Genomic DNA, 15581 nt, shown 5'->3' with positions numbered 1-15581 from the left:
TAACATTTGCAAAGCTTAATCAAGTGACAGAAGATGTAATAATATGCATTAAACAGCAAGGTGTGTGATAGGTACACCTACCCCTGCCCCCAAATATAAAACCCACTGTCAGGGGATGACAAGCTAGCTAGGATGAGCAAACTGTTATTTGCTGACATAGTACAATTGAAAACAAAGTGTATCAGTCGTATTAGGATGCTACATCCCACATTAGCATGAATGATGAGTCACATCACACACGTTTAATGGACAAAAGTGGTGTATTGTTTGGAAAATGCACATGTACAGATGAAGCATTTCAATTGTTATTGATCTGCTTTTGCTGTGACATTCATCAAGATGGGAGTGATGCAGCTATAAATTACCAGCATCAGAGGTCACATATCAGGGACCCATTCCAGTGACTGCAAATGTGCTGCAGATATGTTGTTGTCCGAGCTGTGTTCTCACCCCTCAGTATATGAGCCACAGTAATGTTGGTCTGTTAACCTTTAAACAAGTAAGTAACCACTACTAAGTCTAAGCTGTACATGTGCAGTAGCAAAGGCCACATTTAAATTAAAACACATCACAAGTATATCTGGACTACTTATGTGCAGTCATGAACAATGTAATGACAAGTTAGCGGCTGTATTGTACATGGCATCCTCACATTAAGCACTAATGGCATACGTACAGAAGAAATAGGTGTCAGTTCTTTAACATGTGCATTCTGACCATTCAGGGATATTACTCGTGGCCATCTTTCTGAAACTTGTGAACTTGGTTGTAAGGTGGAAAATAACAAAAAGCAAATTTAAAGCCAACCATAGGGCAATCTGAGGGCAGATATAGCGTGTTAAGGGCAGTCACCATAGACAATGTCAACATCCAGTTACTGTATCTGGACTTTCCAGTAGTGTCATGGACCATGGCAGGCCTACTGAAAATGTCTGAATATGCTTGAATTACCTGTGTACAGCAACATACCTAAGAACAGACAATGTACAGATGAAATCGTAGAGGAAAGAAAATGTATATTTGCCATAAACGTAAATTTTATCCAACACGATTTACAAGAATTTTGCTTAATACAGACATGCAGTGGACTTGTGCATGACATATTTAGACCTTATTTAGAGTTTGGTGGCTATAGGACATATGCCAAAAAGTTGTGAATGTCTTGTCCCCGCCATCTTAATTGTTTATTTGCATCTACTGTATATACACAATCTAAATAGAACAGACAAGCTATCCACCATTTAGAGGCAGATGTCCCACATCGAAGAAACTCAAAATAAGGACCACATTCATGAGTATTAAGACGGCACAGTGAACAAACAGAAATAGGCTCTGTACACATATTACATGCATTTCTAGGCATGCGATGTGATGATCATGTGGAAGGATTCTTCATCACACTTTTACCTGGGAAATAATAAGGTTGGTCATGATAATGATGTTTAAAGTCACCCTCTTGCTGCTCCTCCTTGGCCTGTAGCTCCTTCATCTCCGGTAAACCAGACTGAAGACACCATTCACATTGGTCCATATCTACCTGGCTGTTGGTGATTCTGTGAAATGAATGGTCTTGGCAACCCTTCATATCAGTGAACTTTTCTGAATGTGGTTCATGTTGGTTACTTCTGCTTCTGATCATAGAAGCTGAATAGGGAGTTGGTTCATGCTGGCCATCTGCAAAAAAGGGGCAAATATTGAGTCGGCCCTATTTAGAGTACCTTCACATCAATGCACTTAGAATAGAGCACAGAGGATCTTGTTACTTTTTTGGCTCCTCACCTGCAATACTCTAAATCAGCCCCATATTACCAAAACATGATTTTGGGCCTTATGTGGTGTATGGTGGAGTATGACATCCAACAAAAGGTGTTGGTGTTCTGTATGCCCTATTTACATTGTATACATGGCTATACATTGTAAATAGGGCTGATAGGACCTCTTCCTATTTTTAGCAGAGATCATGCATCTATCAATCCCTGGAGTTTTCTGGCAGGCAGCAGTGGAACTGTAAATATTGTGTTAGGCTCACCACCGTAGTGGTGGTGTACCTGGTCTTCAACACCCTGGCGGGCGTGAGTAGCACACACCAACCAATTAATAGGCCTATAGGTATCATGAATAAAACTGTTTGGCGTTTATGAGCCTTTACTTGATAGTTTTTCCACAGTGGGTGACTCATGGTGGATAAACAAACTTATCTCTGTGAAGAATCCTTATAACCAATAACGAAACTTTTTCACTGGATAAGGCTTGCCCATCATTGTCAGTGAACTCACCACCCATGACCTTTGAGTACATTACCAACCAAAACATATAAACCATTGACAACAGTCTCTGTGACAAATTTAAATCCCCGACATCATGGTATCAGAAAATTTGGTGTTCAAATGTGAAAAGAAATCAAATTACGACAAATCCCAAGTGTTTCAGTTCTTGTGCAACCGAGTATGCCATTCCTGTTTTTACCAGCCATTGTTGGTGGACTGATCATGGTGGATGGTGGTCAAGTGAGTTGTTGGCTCATGGATTCGTCAATGACAGAGTCTGTCTACTGCGTGAGCAATGATGTTAGTTGGTTGCGGCATCCACCATCTATGGTTGTTTTGTTCTCCATTCTCCCTGGTGCATCCGACCCTGCTGCAAATCGCTTTAAGAGTGGTTAGAACAAGGTGTCATAGCAGACAGGGCCTTCACCCTTGATAGGAGCACCAGTGCAGATGACAAAGGCCCCTATCACCCTTTCTTGGAAAACGTTTGGAAACAATTATATTCATAGAGTTATATTCTTTTATCAATTATGTTTTACCCCATATTCAAGAAGGCTTCACATATGACAACACCAATGACAAAGTAGTCAGATCTGTTTTAGGTGGACTTTGAATGCTAGTGTGTTGGAACTCAGGTCCTTTTGGAACTTTCAGCAGTTTTCCACATCAATGAGCACTCTGTGTTGTTATCTGCAGTGATGGATATGGTCTTTGTGACTGTGCACTAAAGTTGCTAAGCTCTAATCTGACTCTTTATCTCAGAACATTTCCTTTCACTCTTGACCTTAGTATCCAGACAGGTCTATGAAGGCATTTCTTAGGATGCCACAATAATGGAAGTAAATAACTGAAACTTAAGGTTCAGTTCTTTACTTCCATTACTTTTTAATGTCTAAATGATCCTTCTTGCCTTCCTTTTACAGTCAAATGATTGCAGTTCTTCATGTATGCCACTGACACTCAGCTGTTTAACTTATTATCTCTGCAGAAAAAAAATCTTCTTCCCTGGCCCCACTCAGGCTGTCTTTGTATTTTAATCATCCTGCACCATTGGATGACTTTACGTTTTCTCAGTCTGAAGCCATCCAAAACTGAGTTCCTTGTCACCTGAAACTTCACAGGAAACTTCAGAACTTCTGGTCTTCTATATTTTCTATTTGAAGGGCTCCGTGATAGTGGTGGAGATCTTTGTACACATAAATGTGCAATTTAGGTGAAAGGGTAGAATGGACAAAGGAGAATGGCTGCAAAAAGGGGAATATACCTTAATCTGAGGGATTTAGAGAGGATTTAGGAGCAGTTTTGAGAGGCGTATTGGGGAACTTAAAGAGGTCTATGCTAATGCAAACACTCATTCTCAAAATAGCAATATCATTGCTATTCACAAACTACACTTATAAATGTATTTTTGACCAGAAGATCACAAAATAGCCATAAGGGTAATCCAGCCCATCTTTGGAGTAAGTCTAGCACCATACATGGGCAAACACAGGTACTACAACTCACTTGTATAAAATAATGGCAACAGGTGCATTATATAAAAAAGGAAATAAAATAAATTAAATTATTTCAACATTCAAAATAAATTTATATTATTAAATTGTTTAGTGTTAACTTTATATTTAATTTATAATAAAAAGAAATGCAAACAAACAATTCAACTTTTAATAAAGAATGTACATTTTTTAATGATTACCAAACACAACTTTTAATTAAATGTACTACAATTAAATGTACGCCCCAGTGGCAGAGCTCTCCACTTATGTGTGAAAAGTTACTATCAGTAACTTTACACTTATCAATTATGTCTTAGATGTCGCCACCAACTAAACTGAAAAGGTACAGACATGTAAGTGTGTACTTAGGTGCAAAACTACACTTGGGAAAGGTGAATAGAAGAATAATGTAGATTTAACACGTAGAAGTAGGCATAGACTAACACTAGAGTAAATCTACATGTGTAACTCTACCTTTCTGAATAGGGCCCCTAGAATTGTATGTTTGCATCAATTTGAGGGGGAAAGGACAAGACAGTCCCTCAGTATGCAGCCTGACGTTGTGTGGTCAGAAGTTACCATGAAATATCTAGTGACTAGATAGATAAACAATGTTTGGGTGACACACAAATTGACAAACAAATTATCATTCTGAATGTGATACTTCTCCAACATTGAATGAGGCTATTAGAAAACGTAATTTTCAGGGAAATGCTATTAAAAAATTAGGAAGAATGTTTTCACCATTGATTTACCAGGGCAGAAGTGGGAGCAAAGGGAATACAAATAAACATAACTATCCAAAACCCACAAATGCTGATAATTCAAAGATTACGTACTGCCATAGAAAATGTGTACTATTGGTTCCTAATAGGGTCTATGGCCATTACACAAACAGCCAGGAAAAATTCTAATTGATGGTATTGATCTTTTTTAGCAAAAACCTATATCAAGGGTGGGTCTTTCCCTAGTGTAGTTAGGGGACTGGCAAATATGAAACCAACAAGGTAAATCCCACATTTGTGTGTGTGGTTAGGAAAAAACATTTCTCTATTCTTGTTCAATGACCTCCCAGACTTCCTCTATTCCTGCCTGAATTTGCTATATTTTGGTAACACCAAGGGCAGGATCGTCAGTGGAAAAAGAGTTAGGACATGTAAAGGTGAACCAAGTGGAAGAGACAGAGTCGAGTAGTGTTAAAAGATCTTCACCACATTGTCAAAAAGAAGGAAGGAATCAGAAAGAAACAATTCCTAACCAATACCCCCCAAAGAACAGAGATTTAAGCCATGTATGACCAAAGTAAAGAAAGACGTATTTGCCCATAAATAACTGGGTGCAAAGTGGGCAAGAAAGTGAGTATACAAATTCCCCATTCTGCTCCAAAAGGCAACAACTTCAAAGAGGAAGACATTATGTACTTCAGTATCAAGTGAAGGAGATCCAAACTAGCTGTACGTGGAAGAGAGCAAGAAACAGCGGGAGTCCAAGTAAGGAGTCTTCTACCAAAGACACATCAAAGAGCAGAGAGATAAGATAAGAGAGACAGCCCAAGGCATATACCACAAAATAAATGCCTAAACACGGAAACAACTGCAGCAACTAACAGACTCATCAACATAAAACTATTAATAGATTCCATATAATCCTCACAGAATCTATCATAAAGTATTTTAGAACTTCAGATGGGTCTACGTATAAATTTATATCCAAGGACAATCAGATTTCCTTTACACTGTTAATTTGTTTTATTTTCAGTGCCCCAAATAAAGACTTCTACAGGGTAGGTTTTTGCATTGGCCATTGAGTTCTCAAAGACATGACAGTAGCCTCAAAGAATATCAAGTGATTTGATGGACACATATGCCCTGAATCTGGACAGCATCAGGCTAAAAAATGCCTTCTTAGAATTGTGAGGCACAGCTGGTATGATGAGCGTCCTGCATTAAAAGACTCATTCTCTGGGGAAAGTTCATCAAGGAAGTCATGTGAAAAAGTAGAACAAAACCGTTGCCAGAAATTCTAGTAGGACTACTGCTCAAAGTTTATTAAAAGATGAGCTTTTATGGACCTCTGCCCTTCTAACTTCACACATATGGCTTAATATGTTACCAGAAGAATAATCAAATCAAATAAAAGTTTGATATCAAAGATGAATTCCAACACTTCCAACAGTGGATTATCTGAAGACGCACTATATACACCAAAGAAGCATCAATTACAGGAAAAATAACCAAGCTGCTCTCTGTCGAAGCAATGTGGGCATAATCCCAGGAAGATCAAATCTGGAAAAGGAGAATGATAAGCAATCGTGCACATCCACCAAAAATGTGTTTTCCCCCACTTTCTGGCAGAATGAAAGCATCATCTGAAATGCATTCCCAGAACCAAAATGTGGCTGATAAAGTTGCAAAAAGGAGTTCAAAAGACCTTCCAAGCCAGCTCCTAGGATCTCTTTGAATAAGACAAACTTAGACCAGGGAGGTGGTGCCAAAGGAATTTCCTCTCCAGTCCAGGAACTTAGACTTCAACTGATTAGCAATAACCACAGCAGATTTTTATAACACTTCACAGGCTCCTTAATTTCATTGTCCTATACAGAACCACAATTGATATCCAAAATGATTGAGGTAGGGTCCTGCTTCATAGAAGAGATTCATGAAGGATCCCTCCAATTAGACAAGCAGTTTGTTCATGACACACCAAATGGTGAAGAGTGAAATAGGAGACACACAGAGCGAGTTAGTTCCTAACAAATGCTCAGCTGGAAGTGGGTAATGTATTTCCAAGATGCCTCCATCCCGATGGTCAGAAGATGAATAGGGAATTCTTTTGAGAAGCCTCTGAAAGCAAATAGACAACAAGGAACTCAGCAAGATCAAAGGCACAGAAGAAGTGTTCTTCCAACCTGTCTGATCCAGTAATGCAGTGCCCCTCTTGGAGGACAGAGGACATTCCAGGAGTCTCTCAACTCAAAATGAGTGGAGAAAACCTCTGGTTCCCTCTTAGAGATGGAAGTAACAGAGACACTCAAGACTGGACATGGTAACTCAAAGGAGGTTATGCTATCAGAATATTAAGGGCTAAATATTGCTTCCAAAAATATCACCCCACTGTAGTTAGTCATAGAAAATCTACACCCAACAAACAACAATATTTAGGACACAATGGGGGTTATTCTAACTTTGGAGGAGTGTTAATCCGTCCCAAAAGTGACGGTAAAGTGACAGATATACCACCAGCCGTATTACGAGTTCCATAGGATATAATGGACTCGTAATACGGCTGGTGGTAAATCCGTCACTTTTCCGTCACTTTTGGGACGGATTAACACCTCCTCCAAAGTTAGAATAACCCCCAATATGTCAGAATATATTTTAGTCATTGCCATTTTCACATACAATCCAACAGGCCACTACACATAGCAATCCTCTAGCATGTGCCCTGGTTTACATTTTATAGGGGGCTGGGCCAAATGCCATCTGGGTTACCTAATTACTCAGGGAATAAGAGAACCAGAAAGACATTAAGCCTGGTGTTGAAAATGCCTCTTACGTGTAGACACAGACTGCCACATCAAGCTCCAAATAGTCCCAACAAGAAAACTGGAAGATTTAGGCATCATGAACAACTCAAATGGGACTACTCTAACAGGTCAGCTAGGTAAGCACACATGGTAGCAGGTCATCAAAGCCATACACAATACCATCACCAGTTTTGCATTTCTTACACTACACCTAGGCAGATCAGAAGAGGGAATTTCTGTGTCTGAAAATCTAAACTAGAGTTGCGACCAAAATGGTGTAACTAGTCTAGATACTCAGACTTGAAGAGACACCAGCTTCCCTAAAGGTTTCAGAGCAAGCAAACCACTACCTCCAAATTAGGAGTGCATGCATGTATCATTCAGATGGTCCCAAAGAATGAGAGGACCGGTGAGGAGATCGGACATCCTTTGTTACATAACAGGTGGTCAAAGATGTTATCCTAAAACCAAAAAAAAGGGAATAAGCCTAAAGAAAACTTTACAAGTTCTATACCTTTGAGAGGGCAATAGGGACTGTAACCATTAGAATTCCCCAAAGGGAGAAAAGACAATGACCCAACACCAAAGAACATATACTGCCTGTCACACCTCACAGCAACAAACACCATTTCATAAAAAGTGCCTCAAATTGAGAAATAAATTGGTGACAAGGTTTTTACGATCCCACATCCAAAATTGGCCAAACATAAAAGGGTTAGGTATTTGAAAAAGGGACTCCTGTAATGCCCATCAGAATTATGTATGAAACAAACCCAGAATGGAAAACTAGTTTAAGAGGTACCGAAGCACACTGATAACAATAACAATTTCCAAAATTAAGATGGCAATTTTAATTCAAATCGGCCCAGGTTGGTAAAAAGACATGCCCAACACAGCGTGCTGCTTAAATCTGCTGCGGCACCTCGGTCCCTATGAAAATTAAAGAAGGACTGGAAAGTGCTTGCCATTTTCGTGAGATGGCAGTCATATTGGAATGGTGTGATAATCCTGTGCTGCTGCTATGTCTTATCATATAACATTTACCCCAAGTGTATCACAAAGCAAAAATAATGATCACAAATGTAAAGTATAACGTCTATCACAAACCCATTAGAATAACACTCTAGCCATAACAGTGATCCATTGAAATAAAAATAATCAATACACTAACCACTGTCTAAGGGGATAAAAGTCTTGTAAAAAAATGCACAAAGCGGTGAACACATCATAAAACGGTGAAAAACCAATGAGTCAGTAATTATCTCCCATGCCTTGGAAAATCTATTCCACACAGATGTAGAGATATATAAAAGAAGAAATTAGTACGCAGGCGTTATTAGCAAAAGGGATCCAAGGTGGACATCTCCCGTGTACCCGTGATTCAATCCATATCATCTGTATCGTGTATATTCTTACTACGGTTTTCGTGTGGTATTTGGACTAGAGCACTGTCCTTATCTCTACGGTTTTTCCCACAGAAACCTATATACAAATGCATTGGTTGGTCAACTCTATTCGTTCTTCTGAAATATACCAGAGATTTCAGGTACCACACCATAGTTTTTGGCCTGCTTGGGGGAATTCATGATGCTTTCCTTGTTTTTTACGATTCCCCTCCCCGCACTTATACTTGCATGTTTGTTCCCTCCTGATCACATCATTGCATGTTTTTGAATTTTTTATCACGGGACTTTGGTGAGCTTCTTTACTATAGCTAGTTCACATTTTGTTTGTTCTTACACTTCTCATAGTTTTTCACTGCAAACCGGGGCTCCAGTGTGGCACACGTAGGTTATTGTGGCCATTGAACATCTCTTTTTCACTGTGCCACAGCTGGTCACGTGTATACGGTGAACGAACACACTCTTGAGGCAATTCAAACCTTTTTTAGGTTATTCTTGGTAGATCACGAATTGTCACACAGTTTGTTTCTGTTATCAGGGATCCCATAAGTGATGTGGGATTTTGTGTATATATATTGTTTGTAGCCTTAAGAAAGTCCAAGAGACAAATCGTGTTGGCTGCTATTCTGTGAGAATATTGTCAGACTTGCAAGAATGATTCTGGGAATTTGAAGAATAAACAAGCAATTTGAAGAAGCACTGTTATCTGACTTTTGGACTTGTTATTGTTAGCAGTGTTCTTTGGTCCCTCTTATGTTAGCCATAAAGAGGGCCAGAGGGACATCTTTTGGAGTCAGAGACCATCAATAAATCCAAAAGAGAGGGTCCTCTGACAGATGGTACCAGTTTGGTAGAAGTAAATACATACATAATATGCAAAGGGTGGACTTCACATGTTCTCCTAATAGCACAGCACTGCAAAGTGCACCACTATGCACATAACAAAAACTTAAATAAGAACCACATCAAAATAAGGGCATTTAGTACTGACAAGAAATGCTGCAGAACTGCATTAAAGTAGAGTCACAAAGACCGTTGCCGAATGTGGTGGGATCATGAAGCATAGAGCACACAGGTGCCAAATTCACTTGCATGGATAGAGAACAAGAAATAAATAACATGATGACGTAGTGATCAGGTGTCTGTGTGCAGAAAAGCTGGGCTAGAAGGAATGGTTTGGGAATGGGTAAAACCACAGTCTTTTTATTACTGTAGTGTTATGGGACCACGGGATGTGCCTGAGACATTTGAATAAAGTATGATCAGAGATGCCTAATTGAAGGTTTGGGGAACATTTAGTCTCTGGTGGGTGCCACAGTGCTCGCACTAGAGAGAGAGAGAGATGCAGTATTGTTCTTGAATCTATTTCATACCATTTCTGATTAAAGTGCTTCTGTAGATGCAATAGGAGCCATTTCAGAAATTAATAGGAGGAGGGCCTTAATGTTACGACGGCTGCTCAGCAAAGGAAGAGTTGTTTCATAAACAAAAGGGAAAAGACCTTAGAGTGGGCCTTCTAGCATGTCAGAGGAAGCAGCCCTCTGGCAGATGGACTGCTGCCAATAACTGACTGGATCTCCAGCCAACACAGACTCCACTGTCAGCCAATCAGTGAATTCTTCAGTTCCCAATGGGGCGATTTCCAACAGGTCTCGTGCTCTGGCAAATTCTAAATTATCCGCTTAGTCTTGGTAACAACCAAAATGCTGAAAGAAGTGCTTGCACACTTAGCACATGAAGCCTGACCGGAGCCAAAAAGAAAATTGGTGTGGATCTCCACAGCACATGACCTTGTACATAGAGATAGAATAAGATATACTCCATCGTCTATCATTGCATCCTAACCACGATCCAAGAAAGTTAGGCAGTCTTCTGCAGAAAAAATCTTCCTCAAATGAGCCATCGCATTCTATTTAAGTGGATTTTGTTAGTTCATTGCCCCTAAAGTACAGATAAAATAAACTCAAATTGATAGTGACCGTTTCATTTTCAAGACACCAAGAAGCATTTCCAAACAAAAAAGATTCTGCTCTAAGCACCTGCATATGTTATTAGTGAAATACACATATTTCTGTAGTTTATTATGTTCATGGTTATAGGTTCATATAGAGGGACTTATTACTTCAAAGGGGTAATTGTTTGCAAAAAAAAAAAGCACAGTTCTTAATGCTCAGTTCTGCTTTGCTACAATCACCAGTAATAAGCATCCTAAAATGTTTGATTGTTTGATAATGTCAGCTTGAGTATTGATCATTTTGTGATATCATTCACCAGATGGCAAGTACCTATGTTAGCCCTAACTCAGCAGCCCTCAGCAAAATTTCATCAGTTGAATAGGAGCCTAATTCCTTTGTCTGAAAAAAGACTGTGGTAAAGCGATATCATGGGATGAGTTTTTACCTTTAGCTTTCAAGTAGCCCAGGTCCCAGAAGGATAAATCCGCAGAGGTATCCTTCCCTAACATCATGTGCCGCCTTGGGTTGCCAGTATTAAAGAATGGTGTTGTTCCTTTGGAGGACTTTTTCACCAAAGAATGATAGATATCAAATGAGGACAATGCACAGGATCTCGTGGGGCAGTTAGAGGACCAAATTTGACCATGAAGTTGCAAAAAGAAGGGGAAAGGGAGTAGAAGTACGATTTTTTTGCAAATGTAAGGAAGCTTCAGCTTGAGTTAGGGCAGTTGTGTACCCCACTGACACATTTCATCTTTGGTCTAAAAGCGGGTGGAAAAGCTGCCTGTGAGGTCATCAATAATATACAAGAGGTGCATGCCAGAGCATGAAGCTCAAATCGGGCACCTAAAAGCTATGAAGTCAATGTTAATGGGAAAGAATGAGGGGAAGGAAAGAAAAAAAAGATAAAATGGGGGCGAACTAGTTAAACAGACGGGAACGCAGGAATAAAATCCCTACAAACTGATCTGTGCTTAGTTTTCGTCATTCCAGGTAACTGGAGACAAAAGTCAGTGAGAGAAGAAAAGAAAGAGCACCGGTCAGATGCCACTACCAGAGGGGGCCACAAGTGTCAGGGCTGGATAAGGAATGGGATCACTTAAAGGGAGTATAGTACCTGTATAGTAGAGATATGAGCTTGGACATATTATTACTTACCAACTAAAAATTAACACTGACAAAGTCGAAGGATCTAATGTACATCAACCCAATGATGTTTTACATTAAGATGGTCAACTTCGGTTCTTCGTAAATATGAGCTGATCACAACTGCTGCCCCCACCCAAACAGAAGCATGGTGAATAACATGCCACTGCTCATGAGGAATGTGGTTCTAACTTCCCAAACAGCCCAAGGGAGGCTGGCTACAGGAAAGGCAACTACAGTACTACCAGCGTAGACTTGTGAGTGGTGGTTGATACCAGTTTAACAATTAGATGGCGAGTGAGTTCAAGGTAGCACAGAGTAGGGGGGTAGCCATACAGTTGGGAGGGCTACAGAGTATGTGATTCCACAAATGTCCCGGTCTCTCATGGGTGAGTACCACTCCAACTTCCTTCACTATGGCATTGTTTCTATGGGCGGCAGTGCAACATTATTCTCTAAATTGTGTGATTTTTCCTTCAAATACTTTCATAGGACACTGTACTAGATGGGAAAGTGTGCTGATATAGCAGACAATGCACCACAGTTTAGATTTAATGCGAGAGCTGCTCATTATCTCTGCTTAGAAAGCTCCACTGGCTTTCCTTCAGACAACAGTGGATTTAAACACTCTTAGCATTATCCACAAATGTTAACTGTGCTCTGCACCTTTCTGAGTTGCCATCCTCTGCAGTATAAACTGAAAAAGGTCATTGAGGTCCTCTGGCACAGACCTCTGGCCAACTAGTGTGGCAAAGGTTTTTTTCTTGAATCCACTCCCTATAACACGATACCTCCCTTCCTCAAGACTTCCTTTGAGTTAAGATGTTCCTATGAGCTTCTCAAAACGTGCCTATTTGTTTCAGTATGGTCTGTCTTGAGCTTCTATTGGCATCTTGCTCTCTCCTTCCTATTGGGGCCACGAAACCCTGAAAGGTGTGTGAGCGCTTTACAAGCACCTAATACCTTAACATAATACAACGTGACATAAAAGTAATGTACAGGTATAAGAGTTTGGCGTTGACAGATGGGGACCCTTTTGGACAGCTCTGGGTACTTAGTCAGCTTAACTCCCTGAATATTCACACACCAAGTGCACGTCAGATATGGTAAGCTGTGAATGCACTTGACAACTTTATGAATTCGGCAGATATTTGTGGATTGAGAGATAGCTCCAAAAGACTAGCATCTAAATGCCAGGTATCTGTGAACCATCTCTTAGATGCTTCCTATTTCAGGAGCATTTAGTTATAGATTATTTCTAATAAGCTTCTAGATTTTACTCACATCAGCACTTCAGACTAGAATATCAGTCCACTCAATTGAACTTCTGCTTACTGTGCACGATGCATATGTTTGGGTTCAGCTACAAATGCAAAGAAACCTCCGACCGGTCCTACTGCAACGCTACTCCTTGAGGCCAAAGGCATGGCCTGGACAAAGCAACAAATGGTCTAGAGCTCCTTCCTATGCCTGTCTAGAGCAAGACTGCTCTCCTGCATATTGTCATGCCAGCCCTGGTATCTGTTGCCGGGCACGTAGGTTCCTAGATTGCATTAGGAGGGTTTTATTGTTTGTTCTACTCTTCAGCAAATATGCTTGGTAGATCCCTGAATGGTTACATGACCTTTAAATGTGTTTGTTTTCTATTTCTCAGGTATTGCACACACACAAGAGCCACTTTCATTTTTATTGCCCCTTCTACTCCACCCTCTTTGCTGAGACTTAACAAGCCCATGGGACACTCCGAGAATGAGTGGGCAGCCTTAGGTGGTGACACACGTGGTCCATGTGCCAGAAAGTAGATGTCATTAGCCTCAGCTACCAGGAACGAACAGATGGTGGTATTTCAGCCCTAGGGCATCCAAACAAACTCTTTGCTCAGAATAAGAGGTTCCTGTATATCAGAGAAGCATTTCATATTAATGTATTCACTGATATCGTACATACTGCCTTAAGGTGTCATCTCATAGGGGGAATTGCAAACAACCAGTCAGTGAGGTCCCAAGAAGTTTCAGAAGATGTGAGAGAGGCTGGCGTATAGCAGAGAAAGCGGCCTATATATTGACATACGTATACAATTGTTAACCCCATTTTTCTTCCCTCGGCTGTTGCCTTTTTTTACAGAAAGGCAACATGTTACTAAGGGTGCTCCGTGAATTTACTATTATGCTAGGTCTCTGTGTTCTCAAAGAAATTAAGGCTAGTAGGAGACAGGACCATCAGATTCAGAACAAAGTCATGCTAAGCTGACACAAGTGAAAGCAGGGAAGGGATTGGGAAACAACCATAGTATGGACAGGATGCACATGGTCACTACTGAAAATCTTCCACTAAGTAAAGGTTCCTCAACAGAAGGGATAACCTAGGTGTTGTCACAGTTTGTTCCCATGAAGTAACTTTATGTTCTATCCGTTTCACTCAGCAGATGCCAATGCAGAAGTGGCCTATGGGTGACCATGATAAACCCATGCAGGGTCCAGTATAGGAATCCAGAAGGTAGGACCAAGATGACTACCTCTTGCAAGAACAACAGAAGGTAACAGGATTCATAAAAGCACGAAATCCTTGCATTACATCCGAAAAATGCCTGCTATAAAGGAACAGAAATTCACAATCTGCAGCCCAAACCCCAACTGGGTGGGAGATTCAGTGGAAGACAGGAGCAGAGCCAGGGTGTCGGACAGGGAATGAGCTAAGAGTGGGATAGCCCTTGGGAAATGGCTATGCTGAGAGGGTGAGGTTATAAGGAGTCAAAAGAAAAGACTATGAGGGTCATTACGAGTTTGGCAGTGCTTGGACCACCATGTCGGTGACGGCGATCGTACAGCCAATGGGCCGGCGGAGAAGCCTGCCAAATTTTGACCATGGCAGTCTTCCCAACAGAAGACAGCCAAATTACCGCCAGTACAGTCATGCCGCCACAAACAGTGGTAGCCACCTTCAGGTCGGCGGACACCATGTTCCTGCCGGACACATTACGAGGCTGCACACCACCAAGGTTTCTGCCATGATCGCACCACCACGAAAACCCTGGCGGAAATCAACTCTATAAAAGGATACACTCACCTTATGGAACACATACCTGTCTGAAGCCACCATGGAATCCGAACTGGAAGTCTTCCCACTGCTCCTGCTTGCACAATGGCTGCCAGACCAGCGACGAAGACAACGGTGAGTACACACACCTACCTGACACTGTAGGGAAAACTCAAAGTACACACGCACACACAACATACACATCTGGGACAGCTTGCGACTGCAACACACACGTAACCACACACCCATATGCACACTCACACACCTACATACACAAACACATCCATACAACACACACACACACAATCATACTGCACACACCACAGCCAACACACACGTGCAGTAAACACAGCAACCCACAGATACACAGCACCGGCACAGTCTAACACAACAATACACAACAGCACCGATTCACACAACGACACCACAACCATAACTACAAAAATACTTCATCAAGCAATTTCAGTTCATACCTCCAAATGACACCACATACATACTACAACACGTAACAACACCTGACAACCAATATACACAATCACACAGCCATACAACGGAATATACATCATACCACGCTAACACAACACGCAACGCATCTGACATATCCATCACCACACACACACATACATGCACACACAACAACCACACAAGGGCACACAACACCACCATTACACATGTGAACACAAACAATACAAAATTAATCCACATACATGCATGTACCAAACACAAACATATCCTACACACAACACACAGCC

At 40.9% G+C, this 15581-nt stretch overlaps 1 long non-coding RNA gene across 2 annotated transcripts in view; it reads right to left on the bottom strand.

Moving 5' to 3' along the window:
- Positions 1-996: 996 nt before the first annotated feature.
- The window catches only part of LOC138265849 (uncharacterized), a 156288-nt gene continuing 141703 nt past the window's right edge, over positions 997-15581 (bottom strand). For both annotated transcript variants that reach the window (XR_011199434.1, XR_011199435.1), the window contains one exon: positions 997-1674. This is a non-coding gene — a long non-coding RNA (uncharacterized lncRNA). The remainder of the gene's footprint in view (positions 1675-15581) is intronic.

The sequence above is a fragment of the Pleurodeles waltl genome, chromosome 11 (assembly GCF_031143425.1).
Source record: "Pleurodeles waltl isolate 20211129_DDA chromosome 11, aPleWal1.hap1.20221129, whole genome shotgun sequence".
Classification (NCBI taxonomy): Eukaryota; Metazoa; Chordata; class Amphibia; order Caudata; family Salamandridae; genus Pleurodeles; species Pleurodeles waltl.
This window is presented reverse-complemented; position numbering and strand designations above follow the sequence as displayed.